The sequence below is a fragment of the Lagenorhynchus albirostris genome, chromosome 12 (genome assembly GCF_949774975.1).
Source record: "Lagenorhynchus albirostris chromosome 12, mLagAlb1.1, whole genome shotgun sequence".
NCBI lineage: Eukaryota > Metazoa > Chordata > Mammalia > Artiodactyla > Delphinidae > Lagenorhynchus > Lagenorhynchus albirostris.
The window spans coordinates 68981143-69003428 of NC_083106.1; the positions used below are offsets into that span (position 1 = coordinate 68981143).

General features: G+C 39.2%; 1 long non-coding RNA gene and 2 other non-coding genes across 3 annotated transcripts; all 3 read left to right on the forward strand.

The window, feature by feature from the left end:
• Positions 1 to 2143: 2143 nt before the first annotated feature.
• Positions 2144 to 4062, forward strand: LOC132530434 (uncharacterized). The gene is made up of 5 exons (XR_009543801.1): positions 2144 to 2205; positions 2888 to 2965; positions 3053 to 3127; positions 3442 to 3512; positions 3731 to 4062. It is a non-coding gene; the product is annotated as an uncharacterized LOC132530434 (long non-coding RNA).
• On the forward strand, positions 3240 to 3309 carry LOC132530971 (small nucleolar RNA SNORD50). The gene has a single exon (XR_009543977.1). It is a non-coding gene; the product is annotated as a small nucleolar RNA SNORD50 (small nucleolar RNA).
• Positions 3560 to 3632, forward strand: LOC132530970 (small nucleolar RNA SNORD50). Its single transcript, XR_009543976.1, has one exon. It is a non-coding gene; the product is annotated as a small nucleolar RNA SNORD50 (small nucleolar RNA).
• Positions 4063 to 22286: the final 18224 nt, after the last annotated feature.

A 22286-nucleotide genomic window follows, 5' to 3' on the forward strand; every position in this document is an offset into this window, starting at 1 on the left:
ATGTTATATTCCTTTTAGCACTGTCCCAGATGCTTGTTTAAAATGCTTCCTGGGTCCCATTTTTGGATATTCTGCTTTAGTACCTCCAGGTTAGGAACCAGAAATCTGATACTTTTTATCTCTCCAAGTAATTCAATTGATAAGTCAGAGTTTTATACTGCTTTTGACCAGATGATTTTAAGGGTCCTCAGCACAGCAAACAGTGATTCAAAGAGAACAAAGGGAGTAACAGTTTTCGGTTTCAATTGTGTGACAATGGCCACCCATAACAGTCATACATGTTTCTCAATTAGCAAAACACACTTCAAAACATAATCACAACACAACCATTTTATGGGAGTGGAAGGAAGCTGGGAACAATTAAGTAATATCTATCACAAATCTAAGTGCACATAACTGTTGCCTCACTTCTAGAAATCGATCTTGCCGATCTTCTCACAAGCTCACTATGATATACTTGTAATTCACTTCGGCGCTATTTGAAATAGTGAAAAGCTGGAAAGTTATGAAATTATGACACATCCAACTGAATACTATGCAGGCTATAAACAAGAAGGTCATCTATATGTACTGATACAGAAAGATGTCTATGATACTTACCGGGCAAAGCAAGTTGCAGAAAAGGACACAGATCCTATTTGCATGTGAAAAAATACGTACATATATGTGCATAGAAAGTTTCAAAAACTGTTAATATTGGTTACTGTTAATAGCAGGGAGAAGATTCCCAGCGATATGAAAAGGAACTTTTACTTTGCTTTTTATATCCTTTTGTACTGTTTTAGTTTTTTTAATATTAGGAATATGCAAATTTACATTGTACAGTACAAAATGGTTATTTTCAAATATACATAACGCCCAGCCAAGTAAACACTTCATCGCTTAGGTTCCTGTTATAGAAATTTGCTTTTCACTATTAACTTTTAATCTGGAGTTTGGTCTTCATTTTAATTTTCTAAAAAGCCACCGCATATATTCATTCATTTGTTTATTCAACCAGTAGTTACTAACCACCTGCGTTATGCCAGGCACTGTTCTAAGGCAGAAAAATAAAGAGCGGTGCACCGGCGGAGGACAATAAACAAACGCACACGTACATAATAACGAGTTGTTAAGTGCTATGAAGACCTCAAATTTCAAATGCCGAAATGTTCTAATGTCACGTGCTCCTGTGTGTGCATATACGTACGTATATTTACCCGTACTTACTAATTAATGCAATCATAGCTACTGAATTGAAGTGTCGTTTGGATAAAGCATTCTGGGAAATTTCTCAAATTAATCTTTCTCCAGCATGCACTATAATGAATTTTGTACAAAAAGATGTAAATAGCAAAGCCTTTTTTTTTTGGTTGTGTGAATTTAGGAAAATTACTTAGCTACTTCAGGCCTCAGTGTTCTCCTCTACCAAGCGGAGGATTTACCTCTCGGGTCTCCCGTCTCGGGGTGAATTCTCTGGGCGTATCAGCGTAACAGCAGCGCCCTGCGCCCGGCGGCGTGTGGGTGGGGCGGGTCCCGCGGAGCGCAGCTGGGCCGCGTGCCGCGCGGCGGGCCGGCTCTCCCGAGACGCGCGGCGTTCTCGCTGTGGACCGGAGGAGAAACACGGTGCTTTCACAGACTTTTTTCACCCGAGCATTTCTGCCCGCCAATTTCTCTTTCCGGGCGTGCAGCGGTCGCCCGGCGTCAACTCCCGCAGGCGCCAGCCAACCAGCCAGCCCGACTTCTCGAGCAGGTCACCCGGTGAGGCCGCCCTACGCTCAAGTCCACTGCTACACTCAAGTCCACTGCCGGCCCCGAGCCGCCCCAGCCGTCGCGGGCAGACTTGGCTCAGTGTAGGTGGTAGCCTCGCCTGCAAAGGCGGCTGTTCGTTCAAATTCTGGCGCCACTCCCGCGCCACGTAGGGCTAGACTCGGAAGCGACGGACCACGGCGAGCCAGCGGGCGCGCGCCCGGGGCTGGGCGTGCGCGCCGCGGAGGGACGGCGCGCGCACCACGCCCCGGAACGAGCCCCCGAAAGAAAAGAGCCGCCTGGCGCGCTCTCGCTCCTCCCGTCAGGAGCCGGTCACGCCCCCTTACTCTACAGCGTCCAATAGATGCGAGAGGGAGGGGCGGCCTCTTTCCGGCTCGGGAGAGAGTATATAGGGAACTGCTGGCGAGACTGCTCGGTCTTTTACGTCAGGACTTGGGATCTACCGTGTGGTTCTAGGTAAGCGGGCGTTGCGGGCGGTTGTCCGAGCGAACCCGGGCGGCGCAGCTTAGGTTGGGAGCTGCAGTAAGGTGAAACGATTTCAGAAATTGGAGCTTAGAGTGCGGTGATGAAAACTTGGACGTGGGGAACGCGCCGCCGGGCCGCCACGTGTCCCGAGTCGTGGTGGCGGCCGGCTTCGAGCGTAGGCGTGCGGAGGCGGCCGCTGGTGGCCGCGCGGCCTGGTTGTTACGCCCGGGCAGCCCCTGACTGAGCCTGGGAGGCGACCGGCAGAAGACAACATTCCTGCGATTTGGGGGCGGGGGTTACCCTTAACGTTAAGAGCAAGAGTCCTGTGATAGGGTGTCTTTCTCCCATGGCCAGATCAACAGTTATTTCAAAACGGGCAGCCCCGGACTCGGCGTGAGACTGAGTTGTATTGTGCCGAGGTGGCGCTGTGTGCAAATAGGATTATTGAAGGGGAGGAGTTTAGTGCTGAAAACCTTGAACTATGACATTCTGTGAGAATGCTTAATTTTAAATAGATGCCCCGCAAGAACAATGGCTTTAGGTGTAACGGAGCTGTTACGTGGAGAGGCAGAGGTAAGGGTTGTTGAGGGCTTATTTTTAAACCGAAGGAGTAAACCTGTTGATTTACAGAAACGATGATGGAGGATCATTTGAAATTAAACTTTTTTTTTAGATGCAAAGGAAAGTTCCAAAACGTATGGGAGAAGGTTTGCTGGAAAATGACTTGGTTAAAACTTGACAATCTTACCAGGTGTGTATTGGACTCGTATTAATACTTTGAGTATGCATGTGTTTAGTCCACATGTAGAGTAAATGAGAAATTTTTTTGTCCTCGAAGGAGCATCCTGCAGGTCGATGAATGCTAATGAAGCTATGACCGTCACCGATTGATGATGAACAGCTTCATTTGAAAGTAAGTTATGTGGCTTACAGCATCTACTATAGCATTCCGTAGTACTTGCCTTTTAATGTTGCTCTGGTTTATGGTAAGTGTCAGTGTGATAGAGCTTAATGGAGTTTGGTCTGATCAATGAGGAAAGCTATTCCTAAACGGATTACCTGAAGAAAAGTATGTACGGATTCGGCTTCTGAGATAAGACCAATATGCAGATATGAGATAACAAATTTTTGTTGCCTGGATTTTATAACTGAGTTTTCTGTTAGCTTATGCCTCTTATAGGGGAAAAACTGTTGCTTCACACTAGTGTTTTTCTTCTCTGCCAACAGTGACAGGGGTCGCTGTCCGCCTATTGAAAGAGGCCAGTTTGCCATGAAGTTCCTAAGGTGTAAACATGTCTGTGAGTAGAGATATTTTGCTTAACAATCAATCTTGTGTCCTTGGTCTTATCTATGATGATCCTATCCCGAACCTGAAGTTCTGTTGAAAAAAACTTATATACGGATCTGGCTTCTGAGATAGACCATTATAAGGACGACAGTATTTTTGAAAATTCCTTTAAATAAGTTCTTGAGATGTTGATAGTCTTGTAAATCTCAAATGTTCTTCCTTTTCTAGGGCTAGTGCCACGAGATTTACTTGTCTGTTGTATGAAAAACTGGTGATCAGGAAAAGCTCTTCATTTTATGGACACGGAAAGAAAACAAAACTCAAGACAGATTATTTAATTTTGAAATTGCATTTGTAAAAAGATTTCTGAGCCAACGTCAAATCTAGATTAATGCATCCATAAGATTCAAGCCATTTCTGTTTAATCTTGTCACTGCCCTAGAGTCATAACCTGTTAGCCAGTATATTATTGATACTTTCTAGCTCTGAAACTGTTTTTAATGGAAAATTATTTTTCAGTTGTCCAGCCTTGTAATTAAATAATTCTGAGTGAATGTTTAGCCTTTGGTCACCTGTCTGAATTTAAAATGCATAATTGTAAATACAGCCAAGTGAGAGTTTATACTATTGTAGGAAAATCCTTAGAAGGGAGAGATGACTGGGTTTGGCGATCACAAGGGGATATGGAAAACCTTGGCTTTGTGCAGGGTACTAAGTATTACAGAATTACTGAAGGTGAGGGCAGAGGAGAGAGACAGGACCTATGACTGGGGTGAGGGGAGGTAAGCCAGGCATCAAAACGATCCAGTATACTAGCTGAATTGTGGAATATTTAGTCCTAGTATAATAGTAATATGAAGGGGTATTTATGCTAAAAATGGGGAGGAGTAATGCTGAAAATTAAGGAAGAGAGCACAGCATAGAAGTCAGGAGCCATGAGGGAAGGTCACTGATAAAATCTGGGTTAAAACTGGTCAAACATTGTACAGAATGGATTAGTGTAAACAGTAATAGCATCTGATCTAACCAAGGTGGTTGGGCTCCGTGCATAATCATTTTCCCTAAATAGCTGCATGAATAAATTGTTCCCAAGCCCATATTTAAATGTCAAAGTTAGAGTGCCAATATTCTTGTCACCTTATAATGAACTCTGTTTCTTAAAATGTTCACCTGCCTTGGTGAGAATTCAGTTGGGTCCATGCAGCTCAGTCAGGTTCATGAGACTGATAAGCCTGTAGTGGTCAGGCACATAGTGAATTTGGCCCAAGTATTAAGACAGTGTACAAAAATGGGGCTCTGAAAATGTTTCTTGCAGTCCGTGTACAGCATTGTGTTACATTGTTCTTTATTGCACTCAGCGTATTTGGAAATGAGGAAACTTTGGCACTGCAATCTGCACCGTTGATCACTGATCTCCCTTACCCTGCTTTATTTGGTTGGAACTTTTACAACATGCTCGATAAGATCTGTTTCACACACTGACATCTTAAGTACATAGATACCTTAACTACCTGGCACTTGGTTGTCAGTAAATGTTAAACAAACAATGAATGATTAAAGACCAATTGGGATCTACACAAAACTTGCAGAGAAAACTGCCCTTTTGTCAAAGTTGGCAAACATCAGTCACTTCAAAACAAGGCATGAAATGAATAAAACTTGGCTTTTTGACCTTTTTTCCCTCAGTCCCTTCTGGTTTTGCTCTTTTCCCTCCCAGTCAGTCTTATAATATTTCCTTAGTTGATAAAATCCAAATAATGTACATATACTTCATTGCACTATACTAGGTCCTGCCAGGGAGGTCAAGGGTAAAACATTTCCTATGTCCTCTGTCACATCAATAGTTGTACGAGATACCAAGAAAGAAGGCAAGATACAGGGATGCAAAGAACTGAGAAGATTGAACAAGTGATACATTTAGGCGTAGGAGACACCAACCAAAGATGGTATGCTGAGGGCGGTAAATTGAGAATTTAGGCATCAGTTGGATGGATAGATGTGGGACAAATAAGGTGGAGGATAAGACTGAAATGGTACAGTACCCCAAGCTTTTTGAGCAACAGAGAACTTAAAAAAAGCTATCATTCAAATTCCCTGAAACTTGACATGTTTTCAGTAGGAAGAGACATAGTCACTTATTGAGCCCTACTGATTTTGCAGGGTACACACTTGACAAGAGATGAGAGTTGGGTCCAGAAAGGTACAATTTTAGTGGAACTTAACATAGCTTCCTTTTAAATTACCGATTGATTTAGTAGCACTTTTCTTTCGCACAGCAGAGGTCTTGTTATCCTCTACGGCCTTCTGATTTGTGAATGCTGACCTAGCTGGACAATAGGCAACTAACTACTAGCTAAGACCAGGGACCTTAAGCTGTTATCTGGGTAAGGGATTTACCTTCCAGAGCATATCTGCTAAAAGAGGCAGCGTAGATTAAAAATCAAAAGCCTAAAGACATAAACGAATAGGACTGAAATAGACCAGGATCTGCTTGGTTAGGGCTGGTTTCAGATTGAACGAGCAGATTCTACATGTGTGTGACTTGAGCCAATAATTTTCCCTGCGTAACACCATGCCTCCAGGTTATCTTAAAATACAGTAGGCTCAATCCTACCTTTTGGTGTTTTCTAAATTAGTTCTATTGCTGGAAATCCAATATCCACTGCACTTGGCTTCCCAGTCAGGTGCCCTGTGAACTGATTATACACTTCATAATCCTTGCTGTTTGCCCAGCCTGTGTGAAAGCTTTTGGCTGTTTCATGATTTTTAAACCAGTTCACCCATTAAATTTAGAGCCTTTGAATCCCAGCCTACTAGGATAGTCTGCTTATCTTTTGTCAATTCCTCCTCCCTGGGGGTGGGACCCTCCTTCCCATATTTCTTCCCAAAAGCTTGGTTCCAGATCCAGATAGTATTTAAAGCATGGTATTTATAATTACCTCACTGAATATTGCCACTGCCTCCGGCATTGTTCCACCTCACTGATTCTACATTTTGGGGTATGTACAGAAATCAGGTCAAAATAAAGTGTGCCATGAAGCTTTGAAAATTTTATGGACCATTTTGAGGTGGGGCGGGAAGGGTACCTTTCTAATATGAGAACCACTCAGTCTCATTCTCAGAAGTCTTGGCCTCTTCCCCCTGACCACTAGTCAGTCCATCTCTGAGGTCCTGGCATGCCATGCAGCTGAGTTATAACAGGAAATAGATTTAATCTCACAGAATCCCACATGGAGTACAGTATGATCCAACGTACTTGGGAACTTTACCTTAGTTATGCTTACTCAGTTGATTATAGTTCCTTTCAAAGGAGTATTAACGCAAAAAGCATTTCAGAATTCTCATAGAATTCATCATTTGAAGAAAATATTTATAAATACAGTACATTACTGAGGTCAGGAAACTGGATGTGCCCTTGCCTCCTAACTACTGAATACAGTTACAGAACAATAAATGGTTCATTTTTAAAGTGTACAGTTTGATGAGTGTAAGTATGCACCCATGAAACCATTACTGCAATCAAGATAGTGGTTAAATCCATCTCTCCCCAAAGCGCCTTTTTGCAGAGGCTTGATTTTGAACATGGTAAGTTTGAGATATGGGGAGAGATCTGAGCTGGAGAGTCATCATGTGGATGGTATATTTAAAGCCATAAGGTGAGATCACCAAGGGAGTGAATACCAATGCAGAAGTAGTCCAAGAGTTGAGTCCTGGGACATTCCAGGAGTAAGACATTTCAGGTTTATTTCAAATCCTAAAGATGATTTTGTATCAACAAAAACTGGGAAACAGAAATCTGTTGTCAAGTTCAACTGCCGCATCTGAAACAAACTAGATAGAAAATCAAGGAGTTTCAGAAAACAAGGGTGAGAGCTAAGCAAATAATTGCTTGGGGTAATGAGGCTGGAGGTCAGCATAAAATTGAAGGAGTTAATATCCAAGGACAACTTTGCAAAGTGGCCTTCCAGAGAGAAGGAGATGAGGAATTTACGAAGTGTGTTAAAGGTTTTCATCAGACACTGGACTTGGAGAAGTGGAGTTGACTACAGACAAGTTAGGTTTGCCTTGCGGTGCTAAAGTGCCTGATGAGGCTGAAAACTACCAAGTGTAGTAGTTAACATAATTCTTCACTACTCTTCTATGGAGCTCATCCATGTGGGAGCAGAAAGCAGATCAGTGGATTAATCCAAAATTAGGGATAAACTGGACAGGAGGAGCAGAGTCATGATGGGCCAATCAAGGGTGTAGATGAAAGTAGTGTTAAAATTGACCTTGAGATCCAGGTTGATTAGGGAAAAAAATCAGACTGCTGGAAAACCGTCCCAGGTAATAACAAAGATGAGATGTACCATAGAAAGATGATGAAAATGAGGTAAAATAAGATCCTCTCCAGTTATACTATAAAATGACCCTTAGCAGTTGTATTTCTAATTAGTGTTTATCTCTCTGGCCCTAGAGTGTGTTCTTTTCAAGCAGAAACTGCTCTTTCGCTTCTTAAACTCTGTGCCTAGTATACAATGTAATGACTCCCATTACAAATTAGTCTCATTAAAATGGAATTCAGTATGCATATTTAGGGTGGGCAATGATGGTATGATCTAAGTTCTCCAAAAGAGATAAAAGTAATGAGAAAAGTTGAAAACTTGTGATGGACTCAATATTTGTGTCCTCCCAAAATTCATATGTTGAAGCCTTAACCCCAGTGTGGCAATATTTGGAGATGGAGCCTCAGGGGAAGTAATTAAGGTTAAATGATGTCATAAGGGTAGGGCCCTTGTCCGATAGGATGAGTGTCCTTGTAAGAAGAAGCACCAGAGAGCTCACTCTCCCTCTCCATGTGCACCCATGAGAAGGAGGTCATGTGAGGATACAGTGTGGTGGTGGCTGCCTACAAGCCCAAACAAGAGGCCTCAGAATAAAACCTGCCTTGCCGGCACCTTGATCTTGGACTTTCCAGCCTCCAGAGCTATGAGAAAATTACTTTCTATTGTTTAAGCCATTCAGTCTGTGGTATTTTGTTATGGCAGCTCTAACAGGCTAAGACAGAAGTAAAGGATAAATGGCCACTGCTATAATTAGGGGACTTTATATTTAGCTAAAGATTTATGAGTAATAACTACGGAAAAAGTCCATGCAATGTAATGTCTCTGGTTTTATACATTTTCCCTTTAGGTTTTTACTTATTACATTGAAACTGGATTGACAATGCACTTCCTTTTTTTTTTTCTTTAAATGCACTTTCTTATTGAATAATAACAAACAGCTGCCACTCACAAAGCTTTCCATCCTGTTTCAACATCAAGATCAGTTATTTAAGAAATAGATAATTTTTCAATTAAAAAAATCTCAGTAAAAAAACTAGAGGGAATTCCCTGGCAGTCCAGTGGTTAGTACTCCTTGCTTCCACTGCAGGGGGCACAGGTTCAATCCCTGGTTGGGGAACTAAGATCCCACATGCTGCACAGCATGGCCAAAAAAAAAATAATTAGAGATAGAAATTAAACTATCTTATAAAGTGAATGTTATCTGAAGTCTTATGGTTCACAGGAAAACCTTTTAACATAAATGAAATTAGGTCTTTTATAATCACCTCATATAACAAAAAATGGTTTAGGCTTACTAGATATTTCACAGGGTAAAATTTCCTTGTTGTATATGAACGTTAAGATTGCAAAAAAAATTTTAACATCTTTGGTAACTGATAGGTCATATCTATCATGATTTCACTGTTTAATGAAAAATACTTGGTATAAAATAATGGCTGACACTTCTATAGTTCCTTTTATTTTCCACAGTACTTTGACATACATCATCTTGGTTTCTCCTACAGTAACCCAGGGAGTAGGCATTATTAGTATTTACACAATTTATATGTGAGTGAACTGTGAGACTTAAAATATAGGATGCTTAAGGTCTAGATCACTGGAAGGAATGATTTCATCATTATCTGTATTTTGCACACTATAATATAGACTTTTTAGTTTGGGTGCCACAGTTAAGAACAGTGACAAACTAGGGGGCAACCTAAGGATGAAGACAAGGGTTCTAGAAACCATGTCATTCTAGAGAATATTTTAAGGACTTGGAAATACTTAACCTGAAGAAGTGAAAATCAAGGGAAGGCATGATAACTATTTTCAGATATTTGAAAGTACTTCATGTGGAATAATAGTAATAATCCCATCTGGTAGGTACTATGATTAGGCCAATTTTACAGATGAGGAAACTGAAACTTAGAAAAGTAACCTAATGAAGGTCACAGGAAGTGAGGGAATTAGATTGAAAATCTGGCAGTCTAAATCAAGAGATGGTGTTCTTACCCCACTAAATACCTTCCCCAGAGGAGTAGTTAACTGAAGTGTTTCTTTGGAAGACACAAAGGAGATCAAATAAAAAGGCAAACTGCAACCTAACAATGAACTTTCCAATAACAGGATGTACTGTCTCCTTATCACAGTCTCCTATCAGTGTGAGCTGGAGGAAGGAGGCTGGTCCTAGTCAACTTCAAAGACCACTCTAAGTCTAAATTCAGATTCTTGACTTGCCCAAGGTAACCCAGCTAGTTAATGACCAAGTTGACAACCAACACCTTCTATCCCTCTCTCAGTCCAGTGCTCAATCCACTGATAGTGTGGTGCCCCAATTTTTTTCCTGCAAAAATTTATATTTCCTCAGAATTCATTAATCTATGGGAATGGGAAAGATGGTACAAACCAAATAACTTTAATCAACTATTTTTATACAAAAGTACAATCTGGGGCCTGTTACTAATGGTTGATCAATTTAATTACATTAGTGCCACAGAGGCCTTAAGCAGACTAAACTTCTCTGGGGCAAAACAGTAAGGTGTATTCTTTGGGGGTACATCTCAATTCTGATTTTTTATTTTCATCACTGATGTAGACTCGCAGTTTAAATTACATTTCTTCTTCAGAAATGAATGCAGAAACATTGCTCAGAGTCTGAACACACACCCAGAAATGTCAAGATAGTTTTGAAATTCATGGACCTGTTTCCACATATCTGAATAAAGCTCAGTTTCTTGATGAGTTTTGTTTGCTTTTTTTTTTTTAATTTTTAATTGGCACATGGGATCTTAGTTCCCTAACCATGGATCGAACCCGCCCCCCCCTGCAGGGGAAATGCGGACGGAGTCTTAACCACTGGACCACCAGGGAAGTCCCAAGTTTTGTTTGCTTTAAATTCAATCTGTTCCTTTGAAGATCAAGGCACACTAAGAGGTTAGCTGTGGGGTGATTCAGAAATATCCTAAGGTTTCACTCTTTTGTTCATTGAACAAATAGGTCCTGAATAGTTACCATGTGCAGGTACTGTCCTAAGCACTGAAGATACAGCCGTGAACCAAACGAACAGAATCCCTGCCCTTGTGGAGCTTACATTTTAGGAGGAGGAAAAGAAGGATAAATTATAAAGTATGTGAGAAATTATAAAGTATTTGAGAGAATGAGAAGCAACATGAAAAAGAAAATAGAACACAGGACATTGGGAGTGGGTTTGGGGAGGGAGGTAAATACTGTTGTGATTTTTAAATACAATTGACAGGATAGGCTTCAATGAGAAGGTGAGATTAAGCAAAGACTTACAGAGAGTGAGGGATTGAGCTATGGACATATCTGAGCAAAGGGCATTCCCAGGACAGTTGCCCAAAGACAGGTGCATGTGTGTTAAAGAAAGAGAAGAAACACGGCACGCAGATCATGTCGGGTCTTATGTGTCATTGAAAGAATTTTGCTCTGAGTAAAATGGGAACCCGTGTAAAAGGAAATACAGAAACTGAAAGTATGATTCATGTGCATCAAAACCTGTGAATCCTACCCCTATGGCCCAGATTGTAGTCTCTACCATTTACCATTAAAAGAAAACAGGGCTCATTGGAGAAATGACTGATTACAGAGCTGAGGCAAGAAATGTACAAGATGCGCCTTCTGCATCTTGCTATATAGTATAAGAGAGCAAGAAAGCTATCAGACATTTGCGGTTGTGTGAAAAGAACTCAGGAGCCAACTTGGAGCATCTCCTACTGTCCAAATATGGAAATGTTGACTATTATCAAGGATGATAACTACAATAGACTGAGATACATAAAATATGTTCAAATCTGTGAATTCATAATGATACCTTAAAAGAAAAACCTGATTTTGATGCTGTTAGAAGATGCTAGTGAACCAACTTATCAATTTCAGAACTGGCAAATAAGGGACTTTCCAACACCAACTGCAGTAACAGATAATCAGATTGAAAGTGAGAAAGTTTTTTATTGATGTATCCCAGTTCGTAACTGAAAAAGATTGACAGAATATCACCATTTGTAACATCTCTTGAATTAATGTACCAGCAGTGATCATCCGTGTTGGCTAACATTAAAAAAAAAAAAAAAGAGAGAGGGAACAGAGTCTAAGTGTCTGACTGGATGTTTTGGGGTCGTGTCAACAGCATGCTACTTGAAAATCTGCTTTCCACAGGAAATATGCTTTTTTTTCCAACAAAGATGATATATTTACAATAAATAATATTTTCCATCAAAGAATTTTTTTCAACAACGATGATATAATAATTCTTTCCAACAAAGATGATATATTTATCCGAAGATATTGGCACTCTCCATTGTGCAATAATGTCACATATCTGCAAGTTGTCTGATCAGGCTCCCCCAAAAGAGTTCCTTGGGGCTTCCCTGGTGGCACAGTGGTTAAGAATCTGCCTGCCAATGTAGGGAACGTGGGTTCGAGCCCTGGTCCGGGAAGATCCCACATGCCTTGGAGCAACTAAGCCCGTGTACCACAACTACTGAGCCTGCACCCTAGAGCCCATGAGCCACAACTACTGAGCCCACATGCTACAACTACTGAAGCTGATGCACCTAGAGCCCGTGCTCCACAACAAGAGAAGCCACCGCAATGAGAAGTCCGCGCACCGCAAGATGCCGCAACTAGAGAAAGCCCACGTGCACCAACGAAGACCCAATGCAGCCAAAAATAAATAAATAAAAACAAAATAAATAAATTTATCAAAAAAGAGTTCCTTGGGTGAGTCTAACAAAGAAAATCTAGAAAGCTAATTATTGACATGAATAAAATAACATGAGATATATCACTTCAGCTTCAGTGGCATCTTGGGGAGGTGAGCTTGTTATATACACTTTAAACACTTCTGTCAACTAGTGATATCAGTCCTGGCCATAGTACTGTTGTCTATCTTAACTAAATAGCCGTATCTCAGGAAGTACAATACACTCAATCCATATTAATGTTTATTCTAGATTTACGGTTAATAGATGATTCATATAATAGTACCTCAAATTTCTTTGAACATTCTTCTTAACTTAGCATAAATATAACCTACTAAACTTAGATTCCATGAAATCCAAATATAAGAAACTGTCTCCTATGCAATTTTCAATTTGCTATTTACTTGGTATTTAAATTATTTATCAGTTTTTAACTGAATAAAGAACAAATTTGCAGAACACAAACTTCCAGGGTAAGTAAAATATGGTTTTTTTTTTCAATTTTAGGCATAGGGTTCTGGGGCGTTTAAGTGTACCTAATTTCCTAAAAGCTATAATTTTTTCTTTTTTACCTATTAAAAATTATAATTTTTTATAAAAAAGGTATCTTATAAGATAAAAATAAGGAAAACATTAAGCATAAAATTAAAATAACTCACAATTCCACCGTTTAGAGTTAAACCACTGTAAAAAAAATTTTAATATCTTTTTCTATGTAGATATAAATTTTAATAAAATTTAAATTTTACTGTATGGTTTGTTTTCCTAATTTTTTATTTAATATTCTGTAATGACAATTTTCAATACCATTAGAAATTCTTCTACTCATTGGCAACACGGAGAACATTTCCTTTTTTTTGTGGCCGCGCAGTATCTTAGTTCCCCAGCCAGGGATCGAACTCCCGCCCCCGGCACTGAAAGCACCAAGTCCTAACCACTGGACTGCCAGGGAATTCCCAGGAACATTTCATTTTAATGTATATTTAATATCCAAAGACTGGAAATTTCAATTGCTTTGAATTTTATCATGATGACAAATTATACAGCAATAAAATTTCCAAACAGGGCTTCCCTGGTGGCGCAGTGGTTGAGAGTCCGCGTGCCGATGCAGGGGACACGGGTTCGTGCCCCGGTCTGGGAAGATCCCACATGCCGCGGAGTGGCTGAGCCCGTGAGCCATGGCCGCTGAGCCTGCGTGTCCGGAGCCTGTGCTCCGCAACGGGAGAGGCCACAACAGTGAGAGGCCCGCATACCGAAAAAAAAAAAAAAATTCCAAACAGTAATGCTGCACTGGTTATCTCTGGATAGTGGGTTTATATTACCATCCAAGAATTAAATGCCTCAGGTAACATATATTGACATTGATGTGCAGCCGTTCTAGTCCAAACTGCCTCCCAGCAGGTGTCCTGTATCCTAATCTTATTTATTTATTTATTTATTTATTATTGAAGTATTAGTTGATTTACAACGTGTTACTGCTGTAATTATCAGACGCAAACTAGTGTATAAAGGATGGATAAACAACAAGGTCCTACTGTATAGCACAGGGAACTATATTCAATATCCTGTGATAAACCATAACAGAAAAGAATATGAAAAAGAATGTATATATATGTATAAGTGAGCCCCCTAATCTTTTCCACCATCCAGTCTACAGGGTGAGAAACTACCACACGTCCTTAACCATGTTTTTGTGCCTTCCTTCTACCTCCTTGCACTAATTAAAATCTGGTTCTCCCCTCAGGGCACTGCTTTCCTTTGCAGGCTTCTTAAGTTCTCTCCTTCAGATGTGGAAGTTAAGGTCAATACCTTCCTTGCTTCCCACTGCCACTTCTTGACAATTATTCCTCCATTTTTATGTACAACCCCCTGATTTTTTTAGGCTTATCCCACCTGGCTTGCCACCCTTTGTCCTGACTTAAGGTTTTTATTTTCCAACCTTCTAATTACTACCCCTTATTGATTTTGAAGACTTTGGGACCAGGTTTGCTGTCCTATTTTATGTCATCTGTCTCCAATGTCTACACACCAATGTCCAAACAATCTGGCTTCTCAGTTGTTTGACTTCCCTCTACCCTATCCCTCCACACCCAGCATTCTTATCTGGGATCCACTGGCCTCCGAGGAGCCATGGGTAGAATTTGAGGGGTCTATGAATGTGGACAGGGAAAATCTATGTCTTTATTTTCACTAAACACTAATTGAAGTTTAGCATTTCCTTCAATAATAAATGAATGCAATATACCACAGATTTATTAGCAGTATATATGGTGCTGTCAACCACAGAAAACACAGCTATTTTCATGTATATTACAGTTCATATCACATAGAAATACTTTAAAATTTTCACCTATGTTTATTTCTACCTAAAAATCATGCTCCTTTTTAAGCCTGCTGCTAGATCTTGTTGTTTAATGCAAAGAAGCACATTATCTTAGTTCATTCAGGGTGCTACAACAAAATACTACATCTTAGGTAGCTTATAAACAACAGAAATTTATTTCTCACAGTTCTGGAGGCTGAAAGTCCAAGATCAGGGTGCCAACATGGTCGGGTGAAGGCGCTCTTCTGCGTCACAGACTTTTCATTGTATCTTCACATAGTGAAACGGGGTAAGAGAACTCTGTGGGGTCCCTTTCTTTTTTTTTTTTGGCCATGCCACTCGGCATGTGGGATCTTCCCCAACTAGGGATTGAACCCAGGCCCCCTGCATTGGGAGTGTGGAGTCTTAACCACTGGACGGCCAGGGAAGTTCTCTGGGGTATCTTTTATAAAAGCATTAATCCCATTCATGGGAGCACCACCCTCATGACCTAATCACCTCTGGAAGGCTCAACCTCCTAACACCATCACATCGGTGTTAGGATTCCAGTATTTGAGTTCTGGAGAGACACAAACATTCAGATCATAGCTACATTACTGTAGCACACATTTGGTTTGTTTAAATATTTTGGCAACTATATTTTAATGTAAGGGCTTTCATATGTAACCCCATATATTTTGTTTTATGCATTTAAAAATATTTTGAGACTGAGTCCATAGGCTTCACCAGAGTGGCAAACTAGTTCATGCACAAATAGTTGAGAACCTCTCATTATAGGACAGCTACATGTAAAAGAATGAAATTAGAACATTCTCATGAGTTCCCTGGTGGCTTAGTGGTTAGAATTCCGGGCTTTCACTGCCATGGCCCAGGTTCAATCCCTGGTCAGGGAACTGAGATCCTGCAAGCTGCTCAGCACAGCCAAAAACAAAACAGAACAAAAAACAAACACCATTCTCTAACAGCATATAGAAAAGTAAACTCAAACTGGATTAAAGACCTAAAGGTAAGACGGGAAACCATAAAACTCCTAAAGGAAAACATAGGCAGAAACCTCTTTGACATAAATCATAGCTATATGTTTTTGGATCTGTCTTCCAAAGCAAAGGAAATAAAAGCAATAATAAACAAATGGGACCTAATTAAACTTAAAAGCTTTTGCAGAGCAAAGGAAACCAATGACAAAACTAAAGGACAACCTACTGAATGGGAGAAAATAATGGCAAGTGACATGACTGATAAGAAGTTCATATCCAAAATATATCAACAGCTCATACAAATCAACATCAAAAAAAAACAAACAACCTGATTGAAAATGGGCAGAAGACCTGAATAGACATTTTTCCAAAGAAGACACGCAGATGGCCAACAGCCACATGAAAAGATGCTCAACATCGCTAATCATCAGAGAAATGCAAATCAAAACCACAATGAAATGTAGTTCTCAGCATCACATATCACATTGTTGATAGCCATTCTCATACCTGTCACAATGGCTATCATCAAAAAGAGCACAAATAACAAAAGTTGGCGAGGATGTGGAGAAAAGGGAACCTTCCTCATTCACTCTTGGTGGGAATGTAAATTGGCGCAGCCATTGTGGAAATCAGTATGGAGGTTCTCAAAAAACTAAAAATAGAACTACCATATGACCCAGCACTGCCACTCTTGGGTATATATCCGAAAAATACCAAAAACACTAATTAGAAAAGATACATGCAGCCTAATGTTCATAGCAGCATTGTTTGCAATAGCCAAGATATGGAAGCAACCTAAGTGTCCATCAACAGATGAATGGATAAAGAGGACAAAGATGGGGACTTCCCTGGTGGTCTAGTGGTTAAGACTCCGCACTCCCTATGCAGGAGGCCCGGGTTCCATCCCTGGTCAGGGAACTAGATCCCACATGCCGCATCTAAAGATCCACGCAACTAAAGAGCCAGCACGCAGCAACGAAGATCCCGTATGCTGCAACTAAGACCTGGTGCAGCCAAATAAATTATTTTTTTTAAAAAGAGGATAATGATGAATGGATAAAGAGGATACACACACACACACACACACACACACACACACACACCTGGTGTAGCCAAATAAATATTTTTTTAAAAAGAGGTTAATGATGAATGGATAAAGAGGATACACACACACACACGCATGCACACACACACACACACCCCTCCAGTGTAATACTTAGCCATAAAAAAGAATGACATTTTGCAATTTGCAATAACATGGATGGACTTGGAGGGTATTATGCTAAGTGAAATAAGCCAGACAGAGAATGACAAATACTCTATGCTATCACTCATATTTGGAATCTAAAAAATACATCAAACTAGTGAATATAACAAACTAGAAACAGTCACAGACACAGGGAACAAACTGGCAGTAACGGGGGGGGGGAGAGGGAAGGTGGGAAGAGGCAACATAGGGATAGGGGATTAAGAGGTACAAACTACTATGCACAAAATAAATAAGCTACAAGGATATATTGTACAACACAGGGAATATAGCCAATATTTTATAATAACGATAAATGGAGTATAACCTTTAAAATTGTGAATCACTATATTGTATACCTGTAACTTATACAGCAACTATACTTCAATTGAAAGAAAAAAAAGAACCTCTCATTACATATCAATGGGCTTCTCATTGCAATATTCCCCATCCCCTTATTCCTGTTTTCTTTCCTTGGCTACTACTCGGCAATACCCCAACTACGGATGAATCCAACCATTTGCCTTGCTGCAGAAATCACACAGCAGGGCAGATTTGTGCCACTATACGTTCATGGTCTCCAACCCCAAGCAGGCCCTCAATGCGACTAAGCACTCTTCTTTTCCCTTGTCAGTCTTCCTTCCCATTTCTGACTTTCTTTTTCCTCCACACTTCTTAACTCTTCCCTTCTCTGCCTCAACTTTCCCCTCACCTCAGCAGAGATTTCACCCTCCTGTTCACGGAGAATTTTGAAGACTTTGGATGACAGTTTCCTTACACCAACCATTATATGTATCCACTGTTTTTTTTTTCCTTCCCTCTTACTGCAATGGAATGGTGTCCCTCCTCTGATCTAAGGCAAATTCCTCCTCCAGTTCTCCAAATCACATTCATTCATTCAACAGTTATTAAATCAGGATTCCCCCCCCCAAAAAAAGACATGTTGAAGTCCTAAACCCTAGTACCTCAAAATGTGACATCACTTGGAAATAGGGTCGTTGCAGGTATAATTAGTTAAGATGAGGTCATCCTGGAATGACCTCATTAGCGTGAAGCCCTAATCCAATATGACTGGTGTCCTTCTAAGAAGATGGTCATATAAAAACAGACACAGAGAGAATGTCATGGGGCAATGAAGGCAGATATTAGAGTATATGGTTGCAAGTCAAGGAAAGCCAAAGATTGCCCACATACCACCAGAAGCTAGGAAGAGGCATGGAAGGTTTCAGAGGGAGCATGACCATGACAACACTTTGATTTTAGACTTCTGGCCTCCAGACTGTGAGATAACAAATTTCTGTTGTTTCAAGCCACCCAGTTTGTGATACTTTGCTAAACCTTCTCTGGCCCCTAAATCCAGGTGAGTCATTCTTCTTAAGAGCTCTAACAGCATCTTTCCCCTATCACTGAACTCAGATGACTTTTGGTCTTGTGAGGGAAGGGACAATGTTCATTTGTATCTCCATTGTTGAGCACAAAATCTGGCATTCAGCAAGTGCTCAAAAATAATATTGCATTAAGGGCTTCCCTGGTGGTGCAGTGGTTGAGAGTCCACCTGCCGATGCAGGGGACACAGGTTCGTGCTCTAGTCCGGGAAGATCCCACACGCCGCCGAGTGGCTGGGCCCGTGAGCCATGGCCACTGAGGCTGCATGTCCGGAGCCTGTGCTCCGCAACAGGAGAGGCCACAACAGTGAGAGGCCCACGTAATGCAAAAAATAATAATAATAATATTGCACTGCATTAAATTTTTTTTTCTATTTTCTATGTAGAGTACATTACACTATTACCTATACACCCCCTTGGACTTGAATATTTTCAAGGTCTATGATTATTTTCTTAGGATAAAGCCCTAGAAGTAAAACTATAACTGGATAATAGAATATAATCATTTTAAAGTCCTTGACATATATTGCTAACTTCATTTCTAGATGTTTATTTTCCTAGATTTATTTAGGAAATATTGCAAATTTTTACAATATTCAGTCAGTCTCATCCAGAGCTATGCTCTTTCTACCCATTTATATGTCTTATTTTTATATTACTCAGGGTAAATTTTGTAATTTTTCTGATATATGATCTTCATATTTCTTTTAATGGTAACTAAATGTTTTATATGTTTGTGTATGCCTATGTGTGTAAATATAAATGATGTGAAATCGTTTCTATTGCAAATCAGAAGTCTTTTCCACCATATTTTTATTACCAGCTATTGCTGGTATATAGGAAATCTAATGTGTTGGTGATTGCTTTCTTATCTGGCTACTTCAGTGACCTTTCTTACTAGTAATAAAAGTATACAACTTTATCATCTGTAAATAATGATACATTTATTTTCTCTGTTCCACAGTTATGCTTCTTATTCGTTTCATATCTCATTTTAATTGCTAGAATTTCCAGCACTTGTTTGATAATGGTAATAAGGACAGGTTTCCTTTTGTATGCCTTACTTTAATGGAAACACTAATATTTCAGTGTTCAGTGTGATATTGCCTGGATTTCACAAAAGTATTCTTTGTTATTGTAAGAAAGTTTTATTCATTTTCTAGGTTACTATTATTAAAATTCAAAAGTAGATATTATTTTTATCAGACACCCTTTTAGCATCTATCTAAATGAATATATAGCTTCCTCCCTTTGACTTATTGATGTGATGTAATAGAGGAGGTATTTGGGGATAAACTCTACTGTTTTTTCTTTTTAATCAGTTGTAGAATTTAACTTGTAAGTACTTATTTTATTTAGGATTTTAACATTTCTTTTTGTAATGGAAATTGGTCTGCTTGTGTGTGGGGTGTGTTTGTGTGCGTGCACACGTGTGCGTACTCTATCAGGTTTTATATCATGATTTTATATCATGATGCTTTTATAAAATGATCTAAGAAAGTTTCCTTCTTTTTCTATTTTTTGTAACAGTTTATATAACATTGTAATTATATAGTCCATGAAAGAATCCACCCTTTAAACTTTTTAGGCCAAAAACCCTTTGAGGAGTTATAAATTCTTTTTCAATTTCTCTCATAGTTTTTAAGTCCCTATTTTCTACTTCACTTAATTTTGATAACATATTTTTCCAGAAACTTTTCAATTTTATCTATATTTCCAAACCTATATCCAGGTACTATGAAGTAGTACACAAATATTCATCATTAAAAATAATCTTTGTTCTTCTACTATCATTCTTTATTTTCTGAAGTGTGTTTTCACCCTCTTTCCCCAAACAGACTGCCTGACATTTGTTTGCATTACTGTTTCTTTAAAAGGAAAGATAGTTTGGGGGTATATATATCAATTACATTCTTCTTTTATTTTTCAATTAATGTTTTCTGGTTTTCCTTTTTAAATGTATCTTACATTATTTCATAGTTCTTTATTTCTGATAGGAATGTTATGCTTAGTTCATTTATTTTCATTCTATATTTTTCCAAAGTGGAAACATGTAATATTATATAAATTTGCCTCTAAGTGCAGCTTTGGCTGCAGTCTATAAATTTTGCTGTAAATATTACACTGCAAATTGGCTTTGGCTTTGGAATTAGGCTAAAATATGCTGTTACACTATTATTACATTTCATGTTTAGCTTGTGGGTGACTGAATTGTCAAATGCAGACTTCAAAAGAATTCAAGGTATCTCTGAACTTGTGTGCAACCAATGACCATGTGGTCAAAATATTACCGTCATCTTTTTTTTTTTTACCTTCATCTTTAATCAGAGTAAGTACATCAGTAATGTGAACAAGCCTTGTCATGTGGACATATTTTTAACATCTGAATATAGGACAAGCATTCTAGATGTTTCCTGTAGTAAAATCTATTCAATATGCTTTATATGTTGCAATTCTGTCAGTTGAAGGATATGAATATATTTATTATTGTAAGAGTATAATATTGCAATAATTAATGATGATTGTGAAAGGTAGGTAAAGGTGTCCAAAATATACATATTAAGTGAAAAAAATCAAGTTATATTAATAATATTATATATATAATAGGAAACCATTATTGTCAAATATATGAATATAATATTAGTATCTGGAGTGATAAAATCAGAAGAAATATATACTGTTTGTATTTTTATATAGTAACCATCTCTGGCAATGAAGTTATAGGACATTTTACCCTCTGTTTTATATATTTATATAATGCTTGAATTTTTATCAGGATCATATATTATCTTTTATAATAAAAAACAATAAAATATATTTAAAATAAAAGCAGGACTAAGGATATACAGGTTAGTAGCCTGATAAGCTATATGCTTCTCTTTCTCTTCTTGGAAGATTCTATGATTCAGTTATCTAGGATGTTTATTTCCTCACACTTTTCTTGCTGGCCTTTTAACCACTTGACTTACCACTATGCATATACAAGGAGAGAAGAACTAGTCAATTATGTCACATTTTATCAGCTATGATGAAAAAATAGACACAATAATGTAATTGATTCATATAAATGGTTAAATTGTAAATAGGTGTGTTCTAATTGGCCATTTTGTGCTAGATCAAGGAACTCAATTTAGCCAAATAAAGAGAGTATTACTTCAAGGACACATAGGATGGGGTGGGCATTCATAGGAGGGGACTGAGGAATTTGAGACTCAATGATAGAATGATTGTCCAGTCAACACTTACAAGATCTGGACCTGGCGAGGACACAGGACCAAGGAGGCTCAAAGGTCTGATGAGTTGTGCCTCCTCTCTTGCTGTGTGTGACCTTTCTCAGACTAACTTTGCCCGTCTCTGGATATTTGCTTTATTTTCCTTCTGCTTTCCATTGTTCTATTCCATCCATCTCTATTATTTACATCTATTCTCTTCGCTCTTGCCTTCTCCAAAACCTTTCTCCTTTTTTCAACTCCTCTCTCCTCAACCTTTTTCTTTCTATTGACTTCATCCCCAGGTATATATGTGTATATACAAGATAGAAAGATATATATCTATATCTATATCTATCTATCTATATAGATAGATAGATATCTCCCATCTTAAAAACCAAAGCAAACAAACCAAGACAAGCCAAAAAAAAAAACCTAACCTGAACCCACATCCCCCTTAAGCAACCAACCATCTCTCTGGGCCCTTTCCCAAAGGCCCCAAAAGAACGGTCTGCCTGTGCTGCCTGCACGTCCCCTCTCTTTGGCCCCTTACACCACTCTAATCTGGCTCTTGCCAGCATGTCGCTCCTGAAACTGCTCTTCTTAAGAAGTTCTA